Source organism: Ambystoma mexicanum, chromosome 8 (genome assembly GCF_040938575.1).
Source record: "Ambystoma mexicanum isolate Mex_15411 chromosome 8, UKY_AmexF1_1, whole genome shotgun sequence".
NCBI lineage: Eukaryota > Metazoa > Chordata > Amphibia > Caudata > Ambystomatidae > Ambystoma > Ambystoma mexicanum.
Genome location: NC_090929.1, coordinates 583,654,074 through 583,672,194, shown reverse-complemented (window position 1 = coordinate 583,672,194; position 18,121 = coordinate 583,654,074). Strand labels below are relative to the sequence as shown.

The following is an 18,121-nucleotide window of genomic DNA, read 5'->3' as shown; positions in this document are numbered from 1 at the left end:
GCATGCTCCATGCAAATAAGACCCCACCCTCAGTGTCTGACAGCTCTGAATACCAAATTGTTACAATGGGGCAGATAAGAACTGAGAGGAGTGGGTGCCCAAGTAATGCTCTCCCACCCTAAGGAGGATGCCATTGAGGGACAATGGAGTCATTTCTTCTCTGGTGGCCTGTGGATCTCCTGACATGAATGGCGGGTGGATGAGAAATTGGCAGTTTGACACATTTGCACACTCACTTGGAAGGAGTGAGATTACTTATTATCTTATTATCTTTAATCCCACTCTGATTGGGCATTACCAAACACAAATAGATTTACAGCCTACCAATTATACAGTTCGAGAGAGGGTTCACCATGCTTTTTCATGCAACTACTTTTATTATTAATTTGTCAGTCAAATGCCTGCATTAGAATTGAATCTAGATAATCAACCAGAGTTATGTCTTTATTTTATTTATTTTTTTTATTCATTGTTTATAGAACTCGTTTGGAAGAAAAAAATATATTTTTTGAAGCAGCTTGTTGAACACTAAACAATAAATGTATAGACAGAAACTATGAATAAGTCATCCGATATATACTTTTGCGTAAAGAAAGAAAGCCAGGATAAATCAAATGAACTTGCGAATCCTGGGAGCCAATCAGGATTCAGGACCTTGGCCAATACTTGACGATGTAGCCATCGATCGTGGTGGCTATCAGGATTTTGGGCGCCACCGTGCAAGCAGTATCTATCCTCTCCCAATCTTTCCCCATCCGCTCCATGTTCCAAATACCTCTCCTGTGTACCTTTGCACTCCTCTCACCGCCCACCAGTCCTTTCTCCTCACCCAGCCACCTCTGCTAGTCCTGTGGCACAGATATGAAAAATGGACTTACACCCTCAGGCCACAGAGCACCCTATGCTCAGCAGCCATTACTTTATTTTTCAATGGCTGGGTAACAATAACAATATTGCCTGTGGCTGCAGGGTAATACAGCTACTTATTTAGCCCCCCTCATGCATCCTGACTTCATCTGGCCTATAATTCTGGTTTGACGGCTGTATTTCTCTCTTCTGCCATCAACACGGTCAACCATATCATCCTGCTCAACCATCTCCATGATAACCTAGGTATCACTGGTCAGGCTCTGGCCTGGCGGACCTCTTTCCTCTCTGATCGACCCTCCGAGTTCCAACTTGGGTCCTTCCTATCATCTATCTTCCTCTCTACGTGTGGTGTTCTCCAGGGGTCTAACCTCTCGCCCTGGCTTTTCAACCAATACCTGGCAACTCTCGCCCACTGCATTGCCCTTTTCTGCTAAAATTTCCAGTGCTATGCTGACGACATTCAACTCATTTTCTGGCTGCACTCGGCCACATCCTCTCCCTCTCTCATTTCTGATTGCCTAACTGCCATTCAAGATGGGTGTGCCGCCAATGATCTTTGTCTGAATGCCAGCAAGACGGAGATCCTCCTCATCGGCACACCTTCACCATCCTTTCCCCTCACTCCCTGGCCGGCCTCCCTTGGCCCTCCTCCTACCCCCACCTGCGAGTCTAAGAACCTCACAGTCATCTTTGACTCCACACTTTCCTTCTCCACCCACACCTCTGATGTCTCTAAAAAGTAAAACTTCCTACTGCACCTCCTCAGAGATACTCTGCCTTTCCTCTCCTTCCCCAGAAGCTCAAGGTCTCCCAAGCTCTGGTTCTCTCTAGGTTGGACTATTGTAACAACCTCTTTCTAAATCTACCTGCCTCTACTCTCTGCCCTCTGCAACTAATCCAGAACAGGACTGCAAGACTTGTTCTTGGCCTCATGCCCAGGGATCGTATCTCTACAGCTCTGAAATCTCTCCATTGGCTCCCAGAGAATGCAAGGATTACATTCAAAACCCTCTGCATTGTCCACAAGGCTTTCTGGGGCATGGGTCCAAAATACCTTCAACTATCCCTCCGCAATTACCTCCCCTCTCGAGCTCTTCGCTCCTCTACCTCTAACTCCCTCAGGGTCAGTCGTTTTTCAAAGAAACAAGCTGGGGGTAGATCTCTGTCTTCAGCTGGGGCCTCCCTCTGGAACAGCTTCCCTGCCACTCTAAAACTTGAGGAGAACTATCTCTGGTTCCGGAAGCACCTCAAGACCTTCCTCTTTGCTTCTACCTTCGCTCCCCCTCTCCCCTGCTGATCTGTTCTCACTTGGCACCGTGCACCTGGCCATCCTCTGTCCTCTGGGCCCAAGTACCTGCTCACTTTGCCATCCTCCCGCACTGCCTCCAGGCTACCCCTTGCACTGGGGTCTGTATCTGTACCCATACTGTCCCCCTCCCCTTTTTTCTTCCTGCACTTATCAGACCTACCCTGTCTGCTGCCTTAAACCCAGCACTTGCCAATTGCTGGCTGCACTACCACTTTTTGTTGCCTTTATTATTTATTTATTATTATTTATTTCTCCTTTGCTCCACACTCTCCACTTCACCCCCTTCCATGCACTCCCCCCCCTTCTCCCATGCACGTGCACATTTTCAATGTCACTGGGCCTTGTAAGATCGTTGTTTTGTTCTCCCCTGTTTCTCTCCCTTGCCTTGTCATGTTCTGAAACACTTGTGTACGAGCGCAATAGAAATAAAATATCAATATCAATATCAGCCACAGGCAATTCCTTAATACACACATAAGGACCAGTTCACATAGTTTCATCTCCTGATGTCAAGTTAGCTAACACCTGAAAAAAGTAATAACTTACACATTCGTAAATTGCACACTCTTAGTAATGCAACCGACGAACAGTTCACAAAACCAGCTATGTCCATCAAATGCATCGTTATTTTAGTTAGCTCAGTTGATTATCAAAGCTGAAAGCAAAATGTGGATGCTGGTGAACACTAGCCAGCTCGTAACTTACAATGTTTGTACACAACTATTTTCAAATGCATCTCCCACATTTAATTGCACAAGTAGTTTACACCGCAGTGATCCAAGTTTAAGTGGCCCAATAAGTGTGGGAAAAAGCACCAATTGCTGTGACAATAGCAGCGTTTTTGTAGAAAGTTACTTGTCCCCAAGAGCAACAACCATTAGTAAAGCCAATATTTTTTTCGTTGCATTTTACGTTTATAGGCATGCATTTGTGTTGATCCCATAAAAAATGGGCATAGCTGAAAGAAAATACAAGATGAAGTATAGGTGATCATGTCACTGATATTAGGTGAGCTGTTAGCCTCTTCTGGCTAGTTGAATACTTCTAACATTTTAAACCAGCAGCTGAGACAAAGCCTGCAGCTTAAATAGCCTGGTTCAACGGTCCATAATATACTTTTGATCTCTGTACTATCTACCATGGTATCATCAATATTACAATACACATTCAATTAACCATGTTGTAAACAATGTGCATTGGAACGGTGCAATCTTTAACAATATACCGATCCTTTTAATACAGGGACTAAATATTGGGCTGTACCACTTCGAAATTAAATACAGAAATTAAATACAGAAATGCATGCTAAGTATTTGAAGACATGTACTGCTTGATAGGTATTGCTTGTCGAAATATCATAATATTCCCATTACACGTTTTCCAGTTATGCCCATGCAAAGAGCATCACTATTCATGTAAATATGTTAGTTATAACTGATGAAAGGAAGATCCAATAGTGTGACGGCCACATATGCCTTTAAGGCTGAGAAATATTTGAGCAGCATTCATGCATTACCATTTACCTCTAAGACAACTGAATCTGCTGCTATAATCAGCCCTTGCTTGCAAGTCTCATGCTTAATGACAGAATGGAATTTCCAAGCACACATGAAATCCTCCACCCAAGCGTGGCCCCAAGCTGCAAAAAGTACAAATATTAAAAACAGATCCATATACAAGATTGAGGGGGGGTATTGATTTAGCATAAGAGAGCAACATTCGCATACATTAAACTGCATTTTATGCTTTCAGAATTCAGCCAATTTACAATCTCTCCAGTCTTTAATTGTTTTCCAGCCTTTTCTCCCAGTGAAATAAAGGCAATGAGCGAGCAACATATATGGAGATCTGAAAGTGGCTTTTGACTATGCAAATAGGAGTTTTTGTGGGAGTCGCTGAGGTGGGCAGACTTGAGGGAAGTGTACATGAATATACGTGTGGCCCTTCATGATGGTAATGTGGCAAGAATCAGATAATGGCCTCAATCTAAAACTGAAGTGGCAATCGTGTGTAGGGGTGTGTGTCAGACAGGCAAGTGTGCTGGCTCCCACCATATTTAGCGTTTTCTGGAATTATGTAGGAGTTTCTGGTTGGCCTGCAACCGGATGTGCCCACGGTGGGAGGCGAGGACATTCTGCTCCAATTTGTAGACAATGACATAATACTAACCCGCACATGAATAGCAGTGCATAAACTACTAGAAAACCTTTGTAATTACTGAGTTTCCAAGAGGTTTGTCATTTACATGTGCAAAACAAAGGCAATGTTGATTGACCCAGCGAAATTGCAGAAGAGGAGTTTTTGTGGGATATCTCACTTTGACTACTTGGGTATCGACTTTGATAATAAAGGAAGGTTATGTGCGACAGGTAGAAAGTAGATGGAATAAATTGGGCATGTCTGCAGACTAGCCGCTTTGTTTCAAAAGGAAGATCAGGGCACTTCCCTTGCACAGGCTCTTGATGTCTATCAATGATGTCTGTCTCTGGTGCAATGTTTATTGCCGAGATCTTTTGCTGTACACAATGTGCTACAGTGAATGTGGATACAAATTCCTTTCCTCAAAGCCTCTTCTCATCATCAAAGGGAGCTTCAACTTGACCCCTGAGTTTAGATACCAGAGTGTGCCCTATTGCTGACCATATAGCTCCCTTACCAACTGCATATTAAGCCTAACGGGTGACCCAGAAGGTGATGTACATTGAAAGACATTTGAAACTTAGATATCTGATTGTTTGAAGATCCTGTGGCTAGCCCGGGCTACAGAAAGTGTTGTATGCATTGAGCATGGGAAACCTGTGGAAGGGTCTAACTTCAAATACTAGTGATTCCCTTAAGGAAGTGAGAGAGGGATTCTGGAATGTAGCAAGTGCTGCAATGCTGGGTAATCCAGATAAAATCTCCAAGCTGTCATAATGTTCGAAACATAAGGATATATGGGTGATGAAGTCTTATGTGGTCTCAATTATACAAAAGGAGGCCAGGGATACATCTATGTAGTTTATATTGTTTGCCTTCAGCTGGGCTATCTAACTGATAAGGACGGCACAACACCTAGGGATTGACTCTCTAAATGTGATAACAAGACCACTGAGTCTGTCGTGCACATCTTACTCCTGTGTCTGCATTTTCCCACAGAGGGACAGAAGGTGCATATCCCTCATTTTACCAAACAATTTTAAAACGTGTATGGAAGCAGTGGAATAAAGTTCATACTCTAAGGATGAGAAAATTATGGAAATAATGGCCTGCTTTCTCACTGCAGTAGTGCCCTGGATAACTAGATTTCCCTACATGCTAGGAATGTGTTGTTTTTCAAGTGTCTTAGTATAATTATACGGTTATAGTCTACTTAATGGATTGTGGTGTACCCATTATATTGTTGTTGTATATTTCTGTGGTGATATTGTATAGTGTTATATAATGTATTTTGCTGCACAATAAATGGATGATGATGGATATATTGATGATGATGGTGATGTCATAAATCGATTAAAAGCAATAGAAAAAGGGCAGAGAGAAAGTGGGCAATGGAGAAAGTAGGCATGTGGAAGAGAAAAAAGAAATGGTAGATGAATGGATACAGGGGGGCAGAGAGAGTAAGACCATGACTCACTGAGAGTCTGTGCCCCAGACAGTCAGATTAGGATTAGCGTGAAGAATATTACAAAGGAAGGCTGTGCCTAAGGAGAAGGACTATGGGGAAGGAGGAAGTCTGTGAAGAAGGACTGTGATGAAGGAGAAGGACTGTGATAGAGAAAAAGATTGAAGATGAAAGAGGACTGTGATGAAGGAATATTGCAAACGGGAAAACCGTGATAAAGGACTGCGACAATGGAAACAGAATGTGATGAAGAAAATGGAGTGAGGAAGATCTGGGAGGAAGGAGAAGGATTATGTTGAAGGATTGTGAGGAATGTGTAGGACAGTGATGAAAGAGGAGTGTGATGAAGAACTGTGGCAATGGAGAATTACTGTGATGAAGAAAAATCTTAATGAAGGAGAAGTATAAGAACTCTGGCAAAGGGCTCTGAAAAAGGAGAATGACTATGACAAGACAAAATGATGTTGATAAAGATGGAGTATGACAAAGAAGGACTGTCATGAAGGAGAACTATTATGATGACATGGACTGATGATGGAGAAGGACTGTGGTGAATGAGAAGAAATGAAGAAGAATAAGTATGTAAGAATTGGACTTTGATGAAGGAGAAGGACTGTGACAAACTAGGACTCTGATGCAAGAGAAATACCATTACAAACTATAACTGTGCCTAAACAGAAGGACTGTGACATACGGAAAGGACTGTGACACAGGACTGATGAAATAGAAGGACTGTGATGAATGACTGATGAAGGAGTGAGACTATGAAGGACTTTGATGAAGGAAAAGAGATGGAATAGAATACGCACTGTGGCAAATGAGAAGGACTGTGGCATGGGAGAAGGGCTTTGCCAAACGAGTATTGAAGGAAAGGACTATGATGTATGTCTAATGAAGGAGGAGTGATGCAAGGAAAGACTGTGATGAAGGAGATGAAATGATGAAGACAAGCACTGTGACAAAAGAAAGAACTGTGACAAAGGACTGTGAAGGTAGAGAAGGACTTCAACAAAGAATTATGATACAGGAGAAGGACTGCCAATGAAGGACTAGGACGATGAGGAAGGACTGTGGTGAAATGGAAGACTGTGATGCAGGGAAATGACTGTGAAGAAGGAAAGAAACTGTGACAAAGGGCTCTGAAATGAACGAGAAGGACTATGATGAAGGAAATAGACTATGAGAAGGATTACGATGAAGAAGGACTGTTAATGAAGGAAAAGTACTGTGGCAAAGAACTTTGATGAAGGAAGGACAAAGATGAAGAACTATGATGAGGAAGAAGGACTGTCAAAATACAAGGACTGTGACTGTAATGACTGGAGGAGAGTGTATGTGATACTACCCACAATATGATTGGGGTAGATTCACAGAGGCACTCCAGCCAATTCTCTCAAATGGTAGCAATGGATGAGCAACAAAGGCTGAAACTCAATGGAAGTGATGCAGGCTGGTGCCTAGGTACAGTGAATCCCCAAGCTACCCACAATGGAATGTCCACATATGCCTCTGGGAAAACTCCAAGATTCTGACACAGGACGATTCCAAGCTTCTGACAAAGGAGGATCCCAAGCTTCTGACACAGAGGTAAGTGGGGGGTCTTCCTATATACACAAATCCCCCCATTCACTTAGGCTGAGCTAGGCTCAGTCAGCCAATCACACACTAGTGCATTCACCATGCAGCACCCAATCAGGCTCACAATCATTCAGGTCATTCACCCAAAACAACGCACTCAAAATAGTAGATGTGTATTAGGGGCAACTCCCAGCCTTTCAGACACACCCTGCATTCACTTCAGATTCAGACAGGGCTGGCTCAGGCAGACCACAGGCATTGTGACACACAACCAAAGCCAGAGACCCACAGCACAGAATGTGAATTGACTCCACTGTCCATTCAATGAGGTCCCACCCCTAAATTGTATCCAAAACAAACAGTCCCAGTGAAGTCTCCCACCAGTCTAGCAGGGGCAACCCCAGAGCCATATACAGTTCTTCCACCCAACATCCAATCAGAGGAAGGGGAAACAGAGCCAGGGTTTCTCAGGACTTTGAGACACAAGAGGGAACAGCAGAAAGCCATGTGGCTTACAGTGGTCGTCGGGACTTTCTTCGGGAATCCATTGATTCATATGGCAGGACCTTGGTATCCAAAAATGGAGGAAACCCAGAGGCACTGCAGAGTTAGCATGTAGCTGCCACCAGCCCATACCCTGGTCTGTGGGCAACACACGGGTGCCCAAAACACACACTGGGAGTACCAAGGGGTACCCCTACCCATGGGTGCCATAGGGTAGCCCATGGATATTTTTTACCAAATCATGAAGATGAAGAGCTGCACTGACAGAGGTCCAGACAGGACTCCTGTTGCAGAAGAACACACATAAAAACACCAACAGGGAAGTAGTGGGACAAGGACGAGGAGGCCCTGTCCCTCCAAAGTATTTCCAGCATCACATTAACAAAGCAGTAATGTAGGCGAAGGACTGTGATGAAGGACTAATGAAGAAGAAGGAAATGAGACAAATAATGACTGAACAAGGAGAAGAAATGACAAATAACAATGACCATGACAAAAGAGAAGGACTGAAAATGAAGAAGGGCTGTGATGAGAAAGAGGGACTGTGATAAAGGACTGTGATGAAGGAGAAGGAAAGTGATGTAGGATAACACCTGTGATGTAGGGGGAGAACTATGATAATGGAGAACGACTCTGACTAAGGCGAAGGACTATGATGAAAGGGAAATGCTGTGAGAAAGGAGTATGACTACAATGAAGAAGTACTTGATGAAGGACCATGGTAAAAATGAAGTACTTTTATTAAGATGAAGGTCTGTGATTAAGTATTGTCAGGAAGGTGGGCGTTGTGATGAAGGAGAATGACTGTGATGAAGGAGGACTATACCAAAGCAGACTAAATGTGACAAAAAAGGATTGTTGTTAGGGAGAAGGACTATGATGAAGGAGGAGTGTGTATTAGGTAAAAGAATTATGGAGCCGGTAAGATAGATCAGCGGTATGAGACCTGAAGAAGGAGAAGGACTAATAAAGGAAAAGGACGCTGAGAAAGGAGAAGGACTGGGATGAAAGACAAGGACTGTGATGAAAGAGAAGGACTGGGACAAGGGGTAAGAACTGATAATAAGAAGGACTGTGATGATGATCTGAGAAGAAAGTGTAGGTCTGTAACGAAAGAGGACTATGACAAAAGTCTGTGTTGCAGGGAAAGAGCTCTGATGAAGGAGAATTAATTTTTCAAAGGATGACTTTGCTGAAGGAGGGTAACTGTGGCAATGCAAGACTGTGATGAATGAGGATTATGACAAAGGAATGTGATGAAGGAGAAGAACTGTGATGAAGCAGAGGATTATGATGCGGGAGAAGGACCATGACAAATATATTTGACGAAGGAGAAAAACTGTGATGATAGAGAAGGACTGTAACAAAGGAGGAATGTGATGAAGAAAGACTTTGATGAAGGAGAACTTTGGCCGAGGACAGTTGCAAGGCACTTTAATTTAGCTGAAGGACTTGATGAAGGAGGACTGTAGGGTTGAAGAAGGAATATGGCAAAGATCTATGATGAATTTGGAGTGACTGTGGCAAAGTAGAAGAAATATGGTAAAGGAGAAGTACTCTGAAGAAGAAAGACTGTGGTAAAAAAAAAAGGACTCTGACAATGGAGAAGGATGTGACAAAGGCATGTAACAAATGAGAATGTCAGTGATGAAGGCTAAGCACTTTGCCTAGGGATGGATGAAGAAGTGCTGGGATGAAGGACTGACACAGAAAATATCTATGATGAGCAACTGTTACGAAGGAGAAGTATTGATAAAGGACAAGCACTGTGGCAAAGGCAAAGAAGTGATGAAGGTGAAAGACTGACAAAGAAGAAGGAAAGTGCAAGGACTGCAACAAAGTTGAAAGAATGACAAAGAACATTCACTATGACACATTACTGTGATGAAAGAGAAGGAATGTTGCCCACAAACTATGATTACGGAGTAGAACTGACAATGAAGAAGCCATTTGATGAAGGAGAAGAATTATGATGAAGAACTGTGATGAAGGAGAAGAACTGTGATGAAGCATCATTATAATAAAAAAAAGTCTATGACAAGAAGTAGTGCTGTGCTAACGGAGAAGTATTGTGAAACAAGACTGTTAAAGGAGAAGTACTGTAATGAAGGTGAAGGACTGTGATGAAGGAGAACGAAAATTATGAATGCGATTCAAAATGATGAAGGAGAAAGACTATGATGATGGAGAAGTACTGTGATAAAAGAAAACTGTGATTAAGGAGAAGGATTGTGCTGAAGGAGGAGTGTGAATATGAGAATTGTGTCAAAAGACAGAAGAAGGAGAATGACTGTAATGAAGAACTGACTTGCTTGGATGATTCAGGTGTACCCTCCCATGACCCTTTCTCACCTCTGTCTTCTAAAGAGTGGTTTAGAGTCTTGGATGATGTCTGGTGTCGTAGCCTCTGTGGCTCTTTCACCTTCTCAAGCTTCTTTTTCTTCTTGATGTGAAGGTAAGGTCTGGCTCCCACGGAGGCCACTTTGGCCGGATCTGAAGTGCTAGCCAAAGGGAACCCAGGGAGCCAACCGCAACTTGCAGGGAAAAAGCTTGCTGGCACCAAAAGACCCTGCTGATGAATAATCCTTGAGATTTGGAGATGCACTGTAGTTGTAGTTCCACTCTGTGAATTAAAGTCTAAAGTTTGTGAACAGCCAGTAAGTGAGGAGTTCTCTAATGAAGTTACAGAAGCTATGGGTGAACAGGAAGAAGTAACCGTAGTTAGGTAGACAAGCAGAAGCGCACAGATGGAACAAAGTAACAGAACGAATACCAGAATGGTAAAAGGTTGTACAGAAGTACAGAAAAGTAACTACAAACTGTAGCATAGAAGCGGAAAGGAGCGAAGAAGAAACGGTGAGCCGGGACAGGAGGAGAGGTAACTGCAAGGCAAACACGGCTTGCCGTGAAAATAAGATAGAAAAAAGGATCCGAAAGAAAAGGAATAAGTTGAAGGTGAAGGCAGAAAAGAGCACAACTGAAGCAGAAGGTAGAGGAATCGAAAAAGGAAGCAATGCTGGAAGCCTGGAATCTGCAGAGAGCAGCAGCGAATACCCAGAAGGAAGACAGATACAACGCACTACGTAGACCGCATACTGTGTTGATAGAGTGACGTCGGGTGGCCATCTTGGATGAAGTCTAGACTGTCACTATGACCAATTGCAACGTATCGTACAGCTCTGTATTGATGCCTCCAACATTGCCAAATGCGCCACTGCGGGCGCATGACAGTATGCCCTCTTCCTCCAGGCACCCCCCTGGTTTTGCTGGATACAGTCGATGGTATCGCTGTAATAGTTGGGGTGCATGAACATGATTCTTGGGTTCCCATGTTCGCTCAGAAGTCGAATAACCTTTCCAATGGATATGGTACTGTAATAAACCCTTTCGGTACCTAGAGTCAACAATCCATGAAACTTCATATTCTTTAGGCTCTTCAAGGGCTTTGGTCACAAATCTCTTCTTCCTTCTTTGGTAAGGATCCAAAATATATTCCTTAAGAAGGCACGTTTGGAAGACAGGGTGAACCCTCTGCAGACACTTTGGTAGTCTGAGTTTATAGGCCACTAGGTTGGTTTAAGCTGGGATGGGGTAAGAACCAAGGAATCTGGGAGAAAACTTTCCTATATGTACCCATCTGTGTAGGTGTTTGCTCGACAACCATACCAATGTGTCTGGACCCCAATCTGGATTGGCTCTTCTCTGTAGATCTGCCAAGCTCTTATATCCCTTCCTGCTCTCTTCCAAGGATGCTCTGGCACCTTATGGGCTCTTTGGATGCTATGAAGTAATTGATCCACCGAAGGTGTGTTTGTGGCGGTCAATCCTTCTTTTTTACCACTTAGCAAGCCACGCCCACCTGGTGCCTTCCTGCTTGCTGCTCTGTTTCCCTACTTAAGGAGCCCTCCAGCTTCTTTTCCTTAGCAGATGGGGAGCAGGTGCAAGTGGATCTAGGTCACCTGGCCTAAGCCCCACCCACCTGGTGCCTTCCTTCCTGCCTGCTGCTCCTTTTCACCAATTAGCAAGCCCCGTCCACCTGGTGCCTTCCTGCTTCCTGCTCTTTTTCACCACTTAGCAAGCCACGCCCACCTGGTGCCTTCCTGCTTGCCACTCTGTTTCCCTACTAAGGAGCCCTCCAGCTTCTTTTCCTTTGCAGATGGGGAGCAGGTGCAAGTGGATCTAGGTCAAGGTCACCTGGCCTAAGCCCCGCCCACCTGGTACCTTCCTGCCTGCCACTCTTTTTCACCACTTAGCAAGCGCCACCCAACTGGTGCTTTCCTGCTTGCCGCCCTTTTTCACCACTTAGCAAGCCCCGCCCACCTGGTGCCTTCCTGCTTCCCGCTCTTTTTCACCACTTAGCAAGCCACGCCCACCTGGTGCCTTCCTGCTTCCCGCTCTTTTTCACCACTTAGCAAGCCACACCCACTTGGTGCCTTCCTGCTTGCCGCTCTGTTTCCCTACTTAAGGAGCCCTCCAGCTTCTTTTCCTTTGCAGATGGGGAGCAGGTGCAAGTGGATCTAGGTCACCTGGCCTAAGCCCCACCCACCTGGTGCCTTCCTTCCTGCCGCTCTTTTTCACCACTTAGCAAGTCCCGCCCACCTGGTGCCTTCCTGCTTCCCGCTCTTTTTCACCACTTAGCAAGCCCCGCCCACCTGGTGCCTTCCTGCTTACCGCTCTGTTTCCCTACTTAAGGAGCCCTCCAGCTTTTCCTTTGCAGATGGGGAGCAGGTGCAAGTGGATCTAGGTCACCTGGCCTAAGCCCCGTCCACCTGGTGCCTTCCTGCCTGCTGCTCTTTTTCACCACTTAGCAAGTCCCGCCCAACTGGTGCCTTCCTGCTTGTTGCTCTTTTTCACCACTTAGCAAGCCCCGCCCACCTGGTGCCTTCCTGCTTCCTGCTCTTTTTCACCACTTAGCAAGCCACGCCCACCTGGTGCCTTCCTGCTTGCCGCTCTGTTTCCCTACTTAAGGAGCCCTCCAGCTTTTCCTTTGCAGATGGGGAGCAGGTGCAAGTGGATCTAGGTCACCTGGCATTAGCCCCGCCCACCTGGTGCCTTCCTGCCTGCTGCTCTTTTTCACCACTTAGTAAGCCCCGCCCACCTGGTGCCTTCCTTCACCATCACCGTCTTGTGGCCAATGCTGGATTTTACTTTTATGGACTTCATTCATTCACAGTGCGTCACTCTTTCTCAACTCTCTTGCTGGACTTCCTTTGCATCTTGTACTCATGGTGGCCCTGAATCATGCTATTCCCATCTTCAGCTTGTATCCTGGCTTGCAACATTATGTGTTACTACTGACTTCTGCAATTGTATTCGTTCTCCACTCTTGCTTCTCCACTCTTTTTAACTGCTTACTCTCTGATCTCTCCTCCTTTCCCTTCTCCCTTTTCCTATCTCCTCCCCTTACTTTCTTCTATGCACTTACTCTATCAGAATTGTCCCTGGACCTAATATGATAGCAACCTCGTCTGTTTCCTCCACCCTCCATTTCCGGTTTTTTTCCTCCCCACCACCCCTCCAGCACTATCTGAAATGTCGTCAGGCCTAGTATGATAGCCGCTTGTTTTGTTCCTCGCCTCCCTTTCTGCACCCCTCTCCTTCACCTTTTGTTTTTCTCCGGCTCTACCAGAAATGTCGTCAGGCCTAGTACGGTAGTCACCTGTCTGTTTCCATTTCCTTCCCACTCTCCCCCTCCCTTCCTTATCTACGTCTTAGCTCTTGCACTATCTGAAATGTCGTCAGGCCGAGTACGATAGTTAATTTCACATCCTTACTGTTCATGGCCTGTAAGAATGTGGTTGTATTTTCCCTTGTTCCCTCCCATGCCTTGAAGCGCTTTGAAACAAATTGTGTATAGGCGCTATATAAATAAACTATCATATCATGGAAGATGTTGGGGGTGATAGCCAAAGGTGCACATAAAAGGACTCATGCGAATGGGGTATGGTAAGCATTGTTGTATGAGAATTCTGCTAATGGTAGTAATGATGACCAATTGTCTGGTTCACGATTGCAAAAACAGCGTAAATACTGCTCGATGGTGGCCTTGAGACGCTCAGTCTGGCCGTTACTTTGAGGATGGAATCCCAAGGAGAGGGCCTGCTGGATTCCCAATTGGTTACATAAGGCTGCCCAGAATTTCAAGGTGAATTGGGATCCTCTATCTGAAACCAGAATCTTTGGAATGCCATGTAAACGGACTATGAGGTCGATTCATGGAATTAATGTGCGCCGAAAATTCCCGCGCAGAGGTGCCAAAACGTGTGATTAGGAGTAAAAGTGCGAAAATCGCAGTGCAAGTGCGAAAATCGCAGGGAAACCAGCGCACATCGATTCATGGAAGTCCGTGCGCGAGAAAAATATTGGATGTGCGCTGAAAAAGTGCGCCGCGCACGCCGGCGCCAGGTCATCCAACAGCGTGCGCCACGGCCACTGCGAAATCGCACATAGCGCAGTGCACATCACAAAAGTAGGCGGAACACGGGGCGTAACACTCGGAAGGGGGAACAACGCGTGAAAATATAGGCGTCACAGGGGAAGTACAGGAGGCAAGTGCGCGGAACGCCCACACGCTCGCCTACAACCCGTATTCATGGAATTGAATCGGGCAAACCAGTGCACGGTGAAAGACGCGCACAGGGCCAAACAAGTACGCCACAAGAAATCAGGCGGTAGCGTCCCTGCGCCTGAAATAAATGTGCGCCAAAATGTGCGCTAACAAAAAGCACCCATATACAGCCATGATGAATGGTCCATACAGTGGCCCTCTAGGACAAATGAGGTGCAAAAGGGTACCGACAAACACGGACAACCACTGTGTGAAAAATAGCGTGTGTGTGTGTTTCTGGGTGCGCGGGAAGTTCCACACGCGATTGGCCTGGGTATGTGTACTTCGGGGTGCGCGGGAAGTTCCACACGCGATTGGCCTGGGTACGTGTACTTCGGGGTGCGCGGGAAGTTCTACACGCGATTAGCCTGGGTACATGTACTTCGGGGTGCGCGGGAAGTTCCACACGCGATTAGCCTGGGTACGTGTGTTTCGGGGTGCACGGGAAGTTCCACACGCAATTGGCCTGGGTACGTGTACTTCGGGATGCGCAGGAAGTTCCACACGCGGTTGGCCTGGGTACGTGTACTTCGGGTGCGCGGGAAGTTCCACACGCGATTGGCCTGGGTACGTGTATTCCGAGGTGCACGGGAAGATTCACACGCGATTTCAGCAGGGTACGTGTATTTCGGTGGTGCTGGGGAATGCTACACGTGATTTGGCCGTGTGGGTCCTCCCAGGTGTTCCCTCTACACCCTCCACAGCCCCTGCATGCAGCCCACACCACAGGGGACTACCCTGCACCCCTGCTCATGTCCCACAGGCAACCCATCCACCATGGCCATGCCCCTCAGCACACCCACATGTCACCTTGCACTACTGATCACCAACACATGTCTCCCAGCACCCCCGCCCCCCAGCACTGTGGGGCACCCTCCACCAGGCCCCCACTCATGTCTCCCATCACCCCCACCCCCCAGCAGTGCAGGGCACCCTCCACCAGCCCCCCACTCTTGTCCAACTCATGTGTCCCATCACCCCCACCCACCAGCATCCAGGGGCACCCTCCACCAGGCCCCCACTCATGTCTCCCACCACCCCCACCCCCCAGCAGTGCAGGTCACCTTCCACCAGGCCCCCACTCATGTCTACCAGCACCCCCACCCCCCAGCACTGTGGGGCACCCTCCACCAGGCCCCCACTCATGTCTCCCACCACCCCCACCCCCCAGCAGTGCAGGGGCACCCTCCACCAGGCCCCCACTCATGTCTCCCACCACCCCCACCCCCCAGCAGTGGAGGGCACCCTCCACCAGGCCCCCACTCATGTCTCCCATCACCCCCACCCCCCAGCAGTGCAGGGGCAGCCTCCACCAGGCCCTCACTCATGTCTCCCACCACCCCCACCCCCCAGCATTCAGGGGCACCCTCCACCAGGCCCCCACTCATGTCTCCCACCACCCCCACCTCCCAGCAGTGCAGGGCACCCTCCACCAGGCCCCCACTCATGTCCAACCATGTCCCCCAGCACCCCCACCCACCAGCATCCAGGGGAACCCTCCACCAGGCCCCCACACATGTCCCCCTGCACCCCACCCCCCAGCATCCAGGGGCACCCTCCACGAGGCCCCCACTCATGTCCAACTCATGTCCCCCTGCACCCCCACCCCCCAGCATCCAGGGGCACCATCCACCAGGCCCCCACTCATGTCTCCCACCACCCCCACCCCCAGCAGTGCAGGGCACCCTCCACCAGGCCCCCACTCATGTCCAACTCATGTCCCCCTGCACCCCACCCACCAGAATCCAGGGGCACCCTCCAACAGGCCCCCACTCATGTCTCCCACCACCCCCACCCCCCAGCAGTGCAGGGTCACCCTCCACCAGGCCCCCACTCATGTCTCCCACTACCCCCACCCCCCAGCAGTGCAGGGCACCCTCCACCAGGCCCCCACTCATGTCCAACTCATGTCCCCCTGCACCCCCACCCACCAGCATCCAGGGGCACCCTCCACCAGGACCCCACTCATGTCTCCCACCACCCCCACCCCCCCAGCAGTGCAGGGCACCCTCCACCAGGCCCCAACTCATGTCTCCCATCACCCCCAACCCCCAGCAGTGCAGGGGGAGCCTCCACCAGGCCCCCACTCATGTCTCCCACCACCCCCACCCCCCAGCATCCAGGGGCACTCTCCACCAGGCCTCCACTCATGTCTCCCACCACCCCCACCCCCCAGCAGTGCAGGGCACCCTCCACCAGGCCCCCACCCATGTCCAACTCATGTCCCCAAGCACCCCCACCCACCAGCATCCAGGGGCACCCTCCACCAGGCCCCCACTCATGTCTCCCACCACCCCCACCCCCAGCAGTGCAGGGGCAGCCTCCACCAGGCCCCCACTCATGTCTCCCACCACCCCACCCCCCAGCATCCAGGGGCACCCTACACCAGGCCCCCACTCATGTCCAACTCATGTCCCCCAGCACCCCCACCCACCAGCATCCAGGGGCACCCTCTACCAGGCCCGCACTCATGTCTCCCATCACCCCCACCCCCCAGCAGTGCAGGTGCAGCCTCCACCAGGCCCCCACTCATGTCTCCCACCACCCCCACCCCCCAGCATCCAGGGGCACCCTCCACCAGGCCCCCACTCATGTCCAACTCATGTCCCCCAGCACCCCCACCCACCAGCATCTAGGGGCACCCTCCACCAGGCCCCCACTCATGTCTCCCATCACCCCACCCCCCAGCAGTGCAGGGGCAGCCTCCACCAGGCCCCCACTGATGTCTCCCACCACCCCCACCCCCCAGCATCCAGGGGCACCCTCCACCAGGCCTCCACTCATGTCCCCCTGCACCCCCACCCACCAGCATCCAGGGGCACCCTCCACCAGGCCCCCACTCATGTCTCCCACCACCCCCACCCCCCCAGCAGTGCAGAGCACCCTCCACCAGGCCCCCACTCATGTCTAACTCATGTCCCCCTGCACCCCCACCCACCAGCATCCAGGGGCACCCTCCACCAGGCCCCCACTCATGTCTCCCACCCCCCCACCCCCCCCAGCAGTGCAGGGGCACCCTCCACCAGGCCCCCACTCATGTCTCCCATCACCCCACCCCCCAGCAGTGCAGGGGCAGCCTCCACCAGGCCCCCACTCATGTCTCCCATCACCCCCACCCCCCAGCAGTGCAGGGTCACCCTCCACCAGGCCCCCACTCATGTCTCCCACCACCCCCACCCCCCAGCAGTGCAGGGCACCCTCCACCAGACCCCCACTCATGTCCAACTCATGTCCCCCTGCACCCCCACCCACCAGCATCCAGGGGCACCCTCCACCAGGCCCCCACTCATGTCTCCCACCCCCCCGGCAGTGCAGGGGCACCCTCCACCAGGCCCCCACTCATGTCTCCCATCACCCCCACCCCCCAGCAGTGCAGGGGCAGCCTCCACCAGGCCCCCACTCATGTCTCCCACCAACCCCACACCCCAGCATCCAGGGGCACCCTCCACCAGGCCCCCACTCATGTCTCCCACCACCCCCACCCCCCAGCAGTGCAGGGCACCCTCCACCAGGCCCCCACTCATGTCCAACTCATGTCCCCCAGCACCCCCACCCACCAGCATCCAGGGGCACCCTCCACCAGGCCCCCACTCATGTCTCCCACCACCCCCACCCCCCAGCAGTGCAGGGGCAGCCTCCACCAGGCCCC

The 18,121-nt window shown here is 49.4% G+C and overlaps 1 protein-coding gene across 8 annotated transcripts in view; it reads left to right on the top strand.

The window, feature by feature from the left end:
• CHD5 (chromodomain helicase DNA binding protein 5) overlaps positions 1-18,121 on the top strand; it is a 2,731,226-nt gene that overhangs the window by 647,754 nt on the left and 2,065,351 nt on the right. The gene's annotated exons all lie outside the window — the stretch shown is intronic.